This window comes from Stegostoma tigrinum, chromosome 39 (assembly GCF_030684315.1).
Source record: "Stegostoma tigrinum isolate sSteTig4 chromosome 39, sSteTig4.hap1, whole genome shotgun sequence".
Lineage (NCBI taxonomy): Eukaryota > Metazoa > Chordata > Chondrichthyes > Orectolobiformes > Stegostomatidae > Stegostoma > Stegostoma tigrinum.
Window position 1 is genome coordinate 12,830,471 of NC_081392.1, and position 14,150 is coordinate 12,844,620.

A 14,150-nucleotide genomic window follows, 5' to 3' on the forward strand; every position below is an offset into this window, starting at 1 on the left:
GGCAGACCAGGTGATGCGCTGCTTCTGTAGTGTGTGGGTGCTGGTGGGAACCTGTGGGTTCCCAGAAATCCTATTTGCAGTAGGTTTCTGCAAATTGAGGGAGTTCAGATCCGCGCTAATGAGCTCAAGTTTCAAACACTGTGTGACGGATGAGGAAGGGATGTCTTTGCCTTGCTCACATCTGGCTCAGGACCTCAGATAAAGAGAGAGTTGCAAGCCCTGATACGCAGATTGCATAGGTTAGTGACCTCGGGCCACTGTCTGTGTGGGGTTTGCAAGGTTGCCCTTTGTCTGCGTAGGTTCCCTCTGGGTGCTCCAGTTTCCTCCTACAGTCCAAAGATGTGCGGGCTAGGGTGCATTGGCTGTGCTAAATTACCCATAGTGCCCAGGAATGTGCAGGTTAGGGTGCATTGGCTGTGCTAAATTACCCAGAGTGCCCAGGGATGTGCAGGTTAGGGTGGATTGGCTTTGCTAAATTACCCATAGTGTCCAGGGATGTGCTGGTTAGGGTGGATTGGCTGTGCTAAATTACACATAGTGCCCTGGGATGTGCAGGTTAGGGTGGATTATCCATGCTAAATTACCCATAGTGCCCAGGGATGTGCAGGTTAGGGTGGTATTGGCCATGCTAAATTACCCATAGTGCCCAGGGATGTACAGGTTAGGGTGGATTCGCCGTGCTAAATTGTCCCATAGTGCCCAGGGATGTGCAGGTTAGGGTGGGTTGGCTGTGCTAAATTACCCATAGTGCCCAGGAATGTGCAGGTTAGGGTGGATTGGCCGTGCTAAATTACCCATAGTGTCCAGGGATGTGCAGGTTAGGGTGGGTTGGCCATGCTAAATTACCCATAGTGCCCAGGGATGTGCAGGTTAGGGTGGATTGGCCGTGCTAAATTACCCATAGTGCCCAGGGATGTGCTGGTTAGGGTGGGTTGGCTGTGCTAAATTACCCATAGTGCCCAGGGATGTGCAGGTTATGGTGGATTGGCCGTGCTAAGTTACCCATAGTGCCCAGGGATGTGCAGGTCAGGGTGGATTGGTCGTGCTAAATTACCCATAGTGCCCAGGGATGTGCAGGTCAGGGTGGATTGGCCGTGCTAAATTACCCATAGTGCCCAGGGATGTGCAGGTCAGGGTGGATTGGCTGTGCTAAATTACCCTGTATTGTTCAGGGATGTGCAGGATAGGTGGATAAAACTTGGCAAATGCAAGATGATTGGGATGGGTCAGGTCTGGTTGGGATGCTCCTCTTCAGAGGGATGTGGTGGGCTGAATGGCCTGCCTCTGTACTGTAGGATTCTATCAAAAGATTAGGAATGCAAATGAAATGTTGGTGTTTGTTGCACTGGGAACGTAGCGTTAGAGACGTTTTGCTGAAGTTGCACAGAGTGTTAGTGAGGGCACAGCTGTGTCTTCTCACTTAGGGAATGGCCTAGCTACTTCAGAAACAGATCAGAGCAGGCTCACTCCACTGATTCCTGGCACGAGGAGGCGGGGGTCGGGGGGGAGGGTGTCCTTAATTGCCCCCAAACTGGGTGCCTTACTCGGTCATTTCAGAGGGCAGTTGGGAGCAACCTGTATGCCAGACTGGGTAAGGATAGCAGATTGGCCTCTCTCCAGGGCATTAGTGAACTGGCAGTGTTTTTAAACAACAGCCAATGATGATGTCATGGTCATCATCGCTGACACTGTCTCTTGATGCCAGATTAAGGGCAATTTAGAATTTAACCAATTGCCTTGTGGATGGGTGTGGGTGTGAAACTCTCGTGGTGGGTTGGTGTGGACTTGATGGGCCAAATGGCCTGCTTCCAAACTGTATGGATTCCATGGTTCTATAAAGCTCCCAACTACCTTCTCCTGCATTGGCGTACTGCTTAAAACTCTACCCCTTTGAGTCGGTTTTCCCCGATCTGCCTCGATTTGTCCTTACATAACACAGTCTTCCTTTATAATACCCCCTGGGACTTTTTGCTACATTGATGAGGCTACTAAAAGCTAACCAGCTGCTAAACCTTTGACTTTTCTTCAGAATTACACGTGGCACTAGACTGGAGATTAATTGTCAAAAATTGGAAGCTTCAGGGACGGTCTTGCTACAGATTTTAGTTTCATTCATTCATGGGATGAGGGTATCCCTGGCCAGGCCAGCATTTATTGTCCATCCCTAGTTTCCCCAGAAGGCTGTTAAAAGTCAACCACATTGCTGTGGGTCTGGAGTCACATGTAGGCACAGACCAGGTAAGGATGTCAGTCTCCTTCCCCGAAGGACATTAGTGAATCAGATGAGTTTTTCCTGACAATCGACAATGGATTCATTATAGCACCTTCCAAACCCAGGACCACTTCCCTCCAGAAGGACAAGGGGCAGCAGATACATGGGAACACCCACCCTTCAAGTTCCCCTCCGAGCCCCTCCCCATCCTGACTTGGAAATATATCGCCGTTCCTTCAGTGTCGCTGGGTCAGAATCCTGGAATCCCCTCCTTAACAACACAGCGAGTGTTTCTACAGCCCACAGACTGCAGCGGTTCAAGAAGGCAGCTCAGCATAGCCTTCTCAAGGGGCAACTAGGGACAGGCAATACAGACTGGGCCCAGCCAGTGACAATGATACCAATTAGTTCCTTATTGAATTTGAATTCCAGCACGAGCTGTGGCAGGATTTGGACCTGGGTCCCAGGGACAGCATCTGGGTTCCTAGACTAACAGTCCGCCGATAATGCCACTGGTCCGTCATCTTCTGTTTGGTGCAGTGTTTGTTTTTGGTTTGCCTACAGCTGGAGGAAGCGCAGCAGCGATAGCCCCATGACTCTCGGCAAGCATTGACTGTATGGTGCTACATTCACATGGAGTCCTGGGCGATGTTGACACAGCTGGTCCCAGTCAGGTATCTGAACTCAATGCTCTGCCTTGGACAAACAGGCCAGCTAATGGTTACCAGTTGCTACTGGTGCAGTCTCCAATTGGAAACGCTGCGCTACTCCCGGCAGGAAGTTCTCTGTCTCTCCGCCTCCTGGGCCTCTCAGTTTCGCTCCACATCTCACACGGGGTTTGGCGTTTTAATTCCCGGCCTGTGCCTGCCCCGGGTTAACAAGCTGGGGCACAGTGGGCTTCTGCTTTTCTGGGACGGCACAGCGGCTCATGGGGGGGCACCAGGGATCAGGGTTTGAGCCCAGCCCCATGTCTGTGTCGGTTTGCCTTGGTTTCCTCCCACAGCCCAAACTTGTGCAGGTTAGTGTGGATTGGCCGTGCTAAATTACCCATAGTGCCCAGGGATGTACAGGTTAGTGTGGATTGGCCATGCTAAATTACCCATAGTGCCCAGGGATGTGCAGGTTAGGGTGGATAGGCCGTGCTAAATTACCCATAGTGCCCTGGGATGTGCAGGTTAGGGTGGATTGGCCGTGTTAAATTACCCATAGTTCCCAGGGATTTGAAGGCTGGCTAGGTTAGCCATGGGAAATGCAGGGTTACAGGGATAGGGTGGGTCTGGGTGGCATGCTCCTCGGAGGGTCGATGTGACTCGACGGGCTGAATGGCCTGCTTCCACACTGTAGGGATTCTCCCTAAAAGTCACTCCCATTGCTGTGGGTCTGGAGTCACATATAGACCAGACCAGGGTAAGGATGGCAGATTTCGCACCCCCCAAAGGTACATTAGTGAACACCAATGACCAAAAGCGCGTTCAGTGTTGCTAAGGGTGCGTTCCTATTTCTCTGTTGGCTGTGCTAATTTACCCATAGTGCCCAGGGGTGTGCAGGCTAGGGTGGGTTAGCCATGGGGAATGCAGGGTTACAGTTGGGGGTGGGTCTGAGTTGGAATCTCTCCACAAGGTTGATTTGGGCCAAATAGCCTGTTTCTTTGCTCTGCAGATTCTACGATTCTGTGACCTCACCAAGAATGTGTGGGAAACAGGATAATCTGTCACAGAGTGTGGCCTGAAATTAAAAACAAAGCCAGCTACGGCAAGCTCTAGGTCTTGAATCAGAGTTTACATTTCAGTTCCTTCTGCTCTTTCGCCATAGAGTCATACAGCACAGAGACAGGCCCAACCAATCCATGCCAACCAAATTCCCCAAACTAAACGAGTCCCACCTGCCTACTTTTGGCCCATATCCCTCCAAAATTTCCAATTAGTGTTCTTATCCAAATGTCTTTCAAACGCTGTAATTGTACCCACATCCACCACTTCCTCAGGAAGTCAGCCCACACACAAACAGGTCTCTGTGTGAAAATGTTGCCCCACAGGTCCCTGTTAAATCTTTGCCCACTTTAGTGGAAAGGCATTTGCTAACAACCTTATCTATGCCCCGCGTGATTTTATAAACCTCGATAACTCTTTGAAGAGCCCAATAGATTACAGAATACTCAGAGGCCTGGATAGGGTGGATGTGGAGAGGATGTTTCCATGAGTAGGAGAGACCAGGACCAAAGGGCAGAGAGTGAAGGGATGACCTTTTAGAACTGAGATATAGGACATAGAACATTACAGCACAGTACAGGCCCTTCGGCCCTCGATGTTGTGCCGACCTGTCATACCGATCTCAAGCCCATCTAAACTACACTATTCCATGTACGTCCATATGCTTATCCAATGACGACTTAAATGTACCTAAAGTTGGCGAATCTACTACCGTTGCAGGCAAAGCGTTCCATTCCCTTACTACTCTCTGAGTAAAGAAACCACCTCTGACATCTGTCCTATATCTTTCGCCCCTCAATTTAAAGCAATGCCCCCTCGTGCTCGCTGTCACCATCCTAGGAAAAAGGCTCTCCCTATCCACCCTATCTAACCCTCTGATTATTTTATATATTTCAATTAAGTCACCTCTCAACCTTCTTCTCTCTAACGAAAACAGCCTCAAGTCCCTCAGCCTTTCCTCGTAAGACCTTGCCTCCATACCAGGCAACATCCTAGTAAATCTCCTCTGCACCCTTTCCAAAACTTCCACATCCTTCTTTTAATGCGGTGACCAGAACTGTACACAATACTCCAAGTGCGGCCACACCAGAGTTTTGTACAGCTTCACCATAACCTCTTGGTTCCAGAACTCGATCCCTCTATTAATAAAAGCTAAAACACTGTATGCCTTCTTAACAGACCTGTCAACCTGGGTGGCAACTTTCAAGGATCTGTGTACATGGACACCGAGATCTCTCTGCTCATCTGCACTACTAAGAATCTTACCATTAGCCCAGTACTTTGCCTTCTGGTTACTCCTACCAAAGTGCATCACCTCACACTTGTCTGCATTAAACTCCATTTGCCACCTCTCAGCCCAGCTCTGCAGCTTATCTATGTGTCTCTGTAACCTACATCCTTCGTCACTATCCACAACTCCACCGACCTTAGTGTCGTCTGCAAATTTACTAACCCATCCTTCTACGCCCTCATCCAGGTCATTTATAAAAATGACAAACAACAGTGGACCCAACACCGACCCTTGCGGTACACCACTAGTAACTGGACTCCAGGATGAACATTTCCCATCAACTACCACCCTCTGTCTTCTTTCAGCAAGCCAATTTCCGATTCAAACTGCTATATCTCCCACAATTCCATTCCTCCACATTTTGTACAATAGCCTATTGTGGGGAACCTTATCGAACGCTTTGCTGAAATCCATATACACCACATCAACCGGTTTACTCTCATCTACCTGTTTGGTCACCTTCTCAAAGAACTCAATAAGGTTTGTGAGGCACGACCTTCCCTTCACAAAAACGTTCTGACTATCCCTAATCAATTTATTCTTTTCTAGATGATTGTAAATCCTATCCCTTATAACCTTTTCCAACACTTTACCAACAACTGAGGTAAGGCTCACTGGTCTATAATTACCAGGGTTGTCTCTACTCCCCTTCTTGAACAGGGGAACCACATTTGCTATCCTCCAGTCATCTGGCACTATTCCTGTAGACAATGACGAGTTAAAAATCAATGCCAAAGGCTCGGCTATCTCCTCCCTGGCTTCCCAGAGGATCCGAGGATAAATCCCATCTGGCCCAGGGGACTTATCTATCTTCACCCTCCGTACGATTTCTAATACCTCTTCCTTGTGACAGGGAAATTTCTTCAACCAGAGGGTGGTGAATCTGGAACTCATTGCTGCAGGGGGCTGTGGAGGCTGGGTCATTGAGTGTATTTAAGACAGAGATAGATAGGTTCCTGATTGGGAAGGTGATCGGGGGTTATGGGGAGAAGGCAGGAGAATGGAATTGAGAAATAAACTGTCCACGATCAAATGGCAGTTCAGACTAAATGGGTCAAATGAGCTTAATGCTGCTCCTTTATTGTCTGGTCTAAAATCAGCTTGAGGCATGGTGTAACAGTGATCCAGAACCCCAGGTTAATATCTTGAGGACCTGGGTTCAAATCCCACCAAAGGAGATGGTGAAATTTGAATTCAATTAAAACAAAATCTGGAATTCGAAGCTGGCTTAAGGGTAACCACGTGACCACTGTTGATTGCTATCAAAATCCATCTGATTAACTAATACCTTTTAGCGAAGGATATCTGCAGCCTTTAACTTCTCTCAGCGGGTTGTGAGTCTTGCCGCAGAGAGCTGTGGGGACAGAGTCCTGTACATTTAAGGCTGAGATAGCTTGTTGATCAGACAGGCGTTTGAGGGTTACAGGGAAAGGGCAGGAAAGTGGTTCTGCAGAATGTTGGATCAGTGATGATCCTATTGAATGATGCAGCAGGCTAGAGGGGCCGAATGGCCTGCTGAGATTCCTGTTTCTTCATGCCTTATGGCCCTACGTATGACTCCAGACTCTCAGCAAGGTGGATGACTCTCAACTGCCCTCTGGGGCATTAGAGATGGGCAATAAATAAATCATCGCTTGGCCAGTGATGCCCACAGCCAATGAACACATCCCTTCAAAAAATACAAGAGACCAGAGGCCTCAAGAGTTACACCCAGTTGATCACCCCCCAATTTGGTTGTTGGTGTGATTCTTAGTGTATTCGGTACTGTTTGGTACATGCTGCTAAACAAATGCAGAGTGCTATTATTATCCAGAAAGAAGTGTCGGAAACAAACTCAATTGCAAAAAGAAATTGGATCAAGGCAAGAGTAAAATGTGCCGGTACTGGCAAGGGTAATGGGAGTCATTTGATAGTGAGCTCAGCACTGGTCTGATGGGCCAAATGGCCTCCTTCTATAATGCATTGTTGTCTGATCCCACCATTCTGCATCCATCGTCTGAATTCGACAGGGTTTTGCAAAGCGTGAAAACCCCATCCCGTTCTGACCGGGCTCCTGACCTGGGTTTATTTGTGAAATGTTCCATGCCACATCGTTCACTCCTACAGCATGGCCGAGACATTTGAATAAGGAACAGGGGAGAGTGCAACTGAACCTGCAAAACCAAAACAATCCCGAGCACATGTATGGAAATGCTCTGTCAAGTCTCTTACAGCTACTGCTTTTGTGAAGCAAATCTGAGAACACCAATTCCAACCACCAGCCCCATCCAACTCTACTTCCAATTGAGAGAGAGAGAGAGAGAGAGGGATCAGAATAGAGACAACAGCAACGTCCTGGCAAACCGATTCTGTACGCCGTCCAAAGCCTCCACACCCTTCTGGAAGTGTGCTCACCAGAACTGTACACAATATTCCAAATGTGACCTGACTAAAGTTAAGACAGCTGCAACATGACTTGCCAATTTTTATACTCTGTGCCCCGAACGATGAGGGCAAACATGCCATCTTGATCATCTTATCTAGGTGTGATGCCACTTTCAGGGAACTGTGGATCTATACGCCTAGATCCCTCGGTCTCTTGATGCCGCTAAATGTTTCGCCAGTTACTCCTGCATTTGATCACCCAAAATGCATCACCTTGCATTTGTCCAGATTAAACTCTATCTGCCATCTCTCTGCCCAAGGCTCCAGTCCATCGATATCCTGCTGTATCGTTTGGCAATCCTCCTCACTACCCAATCTTTGTGTCATCTGCAAACTCACTAATCAGACCACCTACACTCTCCCTACAGATCATGCATATATGTTACAAGGAGCGAAACGTCAGCTTTTGTGCTCCTGAGATGCTGCTTGGCCTGTTGTGTTCACCCAGTTCCACATCTTGTTATCTCAGATTCTCCAGCATCTGCAGTTCCCATTATCTCTGACGCACTGACCCCTGAGGATCACCACCGGTCATAGATCTCCAGTCAGAAAAACACCCTTCCACCCCTACTCTCTGTTTTCTACGACAATGCCAGCTCTGAATCCACCTTACCAGCTCACCCTGAACCCGCGTGGCCAAACCATTTGTATCAGCCTGCTATGAGGGACTTTGTCAGCAAATCCTATCCCTAAGAATCTTCTCCAATAATTTCCCTACCGCTGGCATAAAGCTCACTGGCCTATAACTTCCCAGATTATCCCTGTTCCCCTTCTTAAACAAGGGAACAAGGCTGGCTGCTCTCCAGTCCTCCGACACCTCTCCTGTGAGTAAAGAGGACAGAAAGATTTCCCTGAAAGCCCCAGCAATTTCCTCACCTGCCTCCCTCAGCATTCTAGGATAGACCTCATCAGACCCTGGGGTGTTGTCTAACTTAATACTTCTTTTTGAAAAAGCCTGCACCTCCTTCTGATTTGAACTATTTGCATTCATGAGAAGAAACTGCGAAGGCAGTTTGCAAATCTGTAGGAATGACTAGAGCTCCATCGATAACCCAAAATATTCTTTTACACAAATGTTTCCTTCCAGCACATTAACTTCACTTCCTCCCAAATCAATGTCTTAGACCCAGAGCCTGGGATCTCCACAACACTGACTACACAGGATTCGATATTGTCCTTCAAGAACCAGGGTACATTTTGCAGATATGTGTCAATCCAGTTCACTCTAGAATCACTGCTTCCCTACATGTAGAGGCCATTCAGCCCATTGAGTCTGCAGTGACCTTCTGGAAAGAAAGCACCTCACCCAGATCTACCTCATCCCTGGAACCCTGCAATTTTCCCCATGGCTGATCCACCCTAACCAGCACATCTTTGGACTGTGGGAGGAAACCGGAGCACCCGGAGGAAACCCACGCAGACACAGGGAGAATGTGCAAACTCCACACAGACGGTCACCTGAGGCTGGAATTGAACCTGGATCCCTGGCGTTGTGAGGCTGCAGTGCTAACCGCTGAGCCACCCCCATACTACAGTGTACAGCAAAAAGCATGAGTCAGTGTGTTCTCAATGAGTTGTTAAGGGGACGTTTTTTTGGGAGAACAGAGTTTCCCGATGAGTCAATGTGCGTCAGAGAAACAGAATCGATGGTTCCAGTTTGATGCCTCAATGATCTCCTGCCAGTCCCTTCTCATTGAGCCCATCGATATCTTCTACTGGGTAGTACAGACAAGATGGACCAATGGCCTCCTCCTCCTACATCAAAAAAAACTTCTGAGGTGAAGATGAACAACAGTCTCGAGCTCCTGGGAGTGATGATCACCGACAATATGTCCAGGTCCATTCATGTCAATGGTCAAGAAGGCACAACAACATCTCAACTTCCTCAGGAGGCTAAGCAAATTCAGCAAGTCTGTAAATATTTTTAACAATTTTTATAGATGCACCACAGAAAGCTTTCTATGTGGATGCATCACGGCTTGGTACGACAACTCTTTGCCTAGGGACCATAAGAAACTTCTGATGCTGCTTGGCCTGCTGTGTTCATCCAGCTCTACACCTTGTTATCTCAGAAACTGCAGGGAGTTGTGAACAGAGCCCAGGCCATCAGACAAACCAGCCTCCCATCCATTGACTCTATCTACACCTCCCTCTTGCGTCAGGAAGGCAGCCATCATCATCAAAGAGCCCTCCCCACCCCGGTTATACTCTACTCCACCCTCTTCCATCAGGCAAAAGATACAAAAGTGTAAACACACGTACTAACAGATTCAAGAACAGCTTCTTCCCTGCAGTTAATAGACTGCTGAATGGAGCTCTCGAATTTTAATTCTGATCACTCTGTCTCCGTATCTTCTGTGCAGCTGTAACACTGTATACCACGCTCTGCTCTGATCCCCAAAATCTCTTTGTATGGTACAATCTGCCTGTTGAACATGCAAAACAACACTTTTCACTGTATCTCAGTACATGTGGCAGCAATAAATCAGACACATACTCAAACCCTCACTTTCCCTCTTGCTTCCCCATGGAGTTTTCTTCCTCATGCTCTGTCTACTGAGAACCCAAGCCCAGTTCCCTGAGCGTTTAACTCTCCCAGACTTTCTCTCTTTAGCCAGCATTTTTACAGTAAACAGAATCTATGCAGCTCCCCACTCCTGCTCAGCATCCAGTTATATCCTTCCTATTGTCCATTGTTTTGGAGCTAATCCTGTATTTAGACAAAAATGAAAAAATAAATACAAGGTCGCATTAATGTGAGGCACATATGCAGGACAGGGACAGCACGGGGTTAGATACAGAGTAAAGCTCCCTCTACACTGTCCCCCCACCAAACACTCCCAGGACAGGGGCAGCACAGGGTTAGATACAGAGTAAAGCTCCTCTGCACTGTCCCCATCAAACACTCCCAGGACAGGGGCAGCACAGGGATAGATACAGAGTAAAGCTTCCTCTACAATATTCCCCTTAAACGTTCTCATGGACAGGGGCAGCACAGGGTAGGGGCAATATGGATCTTTACTCTTGCTGTGGGCATCTGGGGCTCGGAGGGAAGTAAGCGGGGAATTTGCAAATCAGGAAGTAAATAGGATCAGGGTAGATTGAATATGTAGTTTGTCTGAGACATTGTACTCAGATGAGTGAGTTAATCATCACTGAGAAAGCTCAGTGCAAACATAGCGCTCCTTGTGGAAAGCTGCAGTGCGGAGAGGGGCTACTGCCTCCTGGTGTTCACACCAGCACTTAAATACACCACCCTCAGTTTGATCAGCTGTCCTGTGCAAACACCAGCAGCTCAAAGATTAATCCAATCAACCTGCTCCGATAAGCCGGACTTCCCTTCATTAGTTGCCACTTATCGTTAATTGCAATTAACTTCTCATCACAAAATATCAATATGTTTTCCATGCCATAATTTCCAGTCTATGTGACAGTTTTCTCCCAGTGACTCTCAATATTGCTGAATGCTTCTCCATCAGGCCAAGTGTGTGTGTGTGTGTGTGTGTGTGTGTGTGTGTGTGTGTGTGTGTGTGTGTGTTGGTGAGTGTGTGCATGTTTCTGTGTGTATTTGTGTGTTTGTTGGTGAGTGCATATGCATGTATGTCTCTGTATGTGTCTCTGTATGTGTCTGTGTGTTTTTGTGTCTGTGTGTGTGTGCAGTGTATGTATGTGTTTATGTTTGGGTGCGCGTACGCAATATGTGTGTGTGTCTTTACATTTGCATGTCCGTGTGTGTTTCTGTGTGTGTCGGTGAGTGTGTATGTATGAACATGTCTCTGTGTGTGTCTGGGTATGTATGTGTCTGTGCATGTGTGTGCAGTGTTGTGTATGTGTGTTTCTGTGTGTGTTGGTGTCTTTGTACATGTGTTTCTGTGTGTCAGTGTTGGTGAGTGCTTATGTATGTATGTGTCTCTGTGTGTGTGTATGTGTGTGCACAGTGTGTGTGTGTTTGTGTGTGTATGTGCAATGTATGTGTGTTTCTGTGTATGTTGCCTGTGTCTGTGCATGTGTTACACTTGTCCTATTTTGTTTATTAAATATTAGTCATTCATGGTATGTTCAGCATTGCTATCAGACAACGTGTATTGCCCATCACTATTTGAGAAGGTGGGGGTGAGCATTCTTGAGCCGCTGCAGTCTGTGTGCTGTGGGTTGACTTGCAATATCCTGAGGGAGGGAATTCCAAGATTTTGACCCAGTGACACTGAAGGAACGGCGATGTATTTCGAAGTCAGGATGGGGAGTGGCTCGGAGGGGAACTTGCAGGGGGTGGTGTTCCCAAGTATCTGCTGCTCTTCTCCTTCTAGATGATAACAGTCGGTCACATGTCACAAGTCTATCATACCTTAGAAGATACTGCAGTGCATCTTGTCGATGGTACACACTGCTGCTACCATGTCTTTGAGGTGGAATGAGTGAGTGTTGAACGTGGGGGATCTGATGCCAATCAAGCGGGGGCTGCTTAGTCCTGGATGGGTTTGAGCTTCCTGAGTGTTGTTGGAGCTGCCTCCGTCGAGGGCAAGTGGGCTGCAGCCCATCACACTCCTGTCTGGTGCCTTTGGGAAGGCTTTGGGAGTGAGGAAATGGGCTACTTGCTGCAGCATTCCTAGCCTCTGGCCTGCTTTTGAAGGCAATATTTATCGTCATAGAATGATGCAGCATGGAAACAGGCCTTTTGGTTCAACTAATCCCCACCAAACATAGTCCTAAACTTAACCAGTCCCACCTGCCTGCGCTTGGCCCATATCCCTCCAAACCTTTTTCTGTTCATGTACTTATCCAGATGCCTTTTAGACGTTTTGATTATGGCTAGTCCAGTTCAGTTTTTGCTCAATGGTGACTCCAAGATGTTGATAGTGGTTAGTTTACTGAAAATCTGGAGGTGATGGTTGGATTTTCTCTTGTTGGAGTTTGCTGATTGCCTGGCACTTGAGTTGTACAAGTGTTACTTAGCACTTCTCATCCCAAGCCTGAGCTGTTCCGGTCTTGTTGTGCATCTGAAGTATCTGAAGGGTTGTGAATGATGCTGAACATTGACCAAAAAGAGCGAACATCCCCACGTCTGACCTTATGTTGGAGGGAAGGTCGTTGAAGAAGCAGCTGAAGATGGTTGGAGAGAGGACACTCCCCTGAGGAACTTTTACAGAGATGTCCTGGAGCTGAGATGACTAAACTCAAGCATCCACAACCATTTTCCTACTTGCCAGGTATGACTCCAATCAGTGGAGAGTAGCCTCTCTGGCTCTCCTTGGCTTTCATTGATGACACCTTGATGCCAGAATTAGTCAGAAGTTGCCTTGATGTCACTGGCAACCATCCCTAGCTCGGCTCTTGAGTTCAGCTTTTCTTTCACATTTGGACTAACGTTGTAATGAAGTCAGGGGTTGAGTGGGCCTGGTGGGACCCAAGCTGGGCATCAGTGAGCCAGCTATTGCTTCAAAAGCCCCACTCAATAGCAACTTCCACCACCTTGTGATGATTGATAGCAAACAGATGGATTGTCCTGTTGGATTTGTCCTGCCTTTGTTTGGACAGACGGATGGTTGGGTAGATGCCAATGTTGGTGCGGTGCCAGAATAACTTGACTCGGGGATGGACATTGTTCTTGGGCACAAGGCTTCATTGCTCCTGCGCAATGTTGTCACAGCCTATGGGCCTTGCAATATCCAGTACTTCCAGCCATTTCTTGATTGTCCATGGGGATTATATCGAATTGGCTGAAGACTGGGGCCTGAAATGCTGTGGAGGTCAGGACAGGCTGAGATGGATCATGCACTCCTCACTTCTGATTGGTTAGTCTTTACTGCTAAAGTGTTGGGCTTCCCCATTAATGAGGATGGGGATATTTATGATTGATTGTTACTTATCCATTACCATTCGCAACGGGATGGGGCAAGATTGATTGATCGTTTTTTGTAGGATTGCTTAGCTCTTTCTATTGCAAGCTGCCTCTGATGTTTAGAAGGCAAGGGTTGGATCGTAACTTTATTTGCCATCCCCTTGCGTTGAAAACTCCCAAAGCACTTCCCAGAAGTTTTTGAAAACAATGTGTTACACGGAGTGAGTTAATAGGCCGGAACACCAAACATGGATCACAGACTTTGGTTCTGTGGAGTGTCTTAAATGAGGAGAGAGGGACTTCCAGGCTTGGAGCTTCATAATAGAAGAGTCATAGAGGTGTACAACATGGAAACAGACCCTTCATCCATGCTGACCAGGCCAGTTTTAGATAAGCACATGAATATACAAGGAATGGAGGGACATGGACCAAGGGCAGGCAGAAGGGATTAGTCTAATTTGGCATCATGTTCAGCACAGCAAGGTGGGCCGAAGGGCCCCTTCCTGTGCTATACAGTTCTATGTTCTATATGTCCCAAGCTTAACTAGTCCCATTTGCCAGCACTTAGCCCATACATGGGATGCTCTGAGGGTTGGTGTGGACTTGTTGGGCCGAAGGGCCTGTTTCCACACTGGAGAGGTTCTATGATTCTTCATATTCCCATTCAGATCCCTT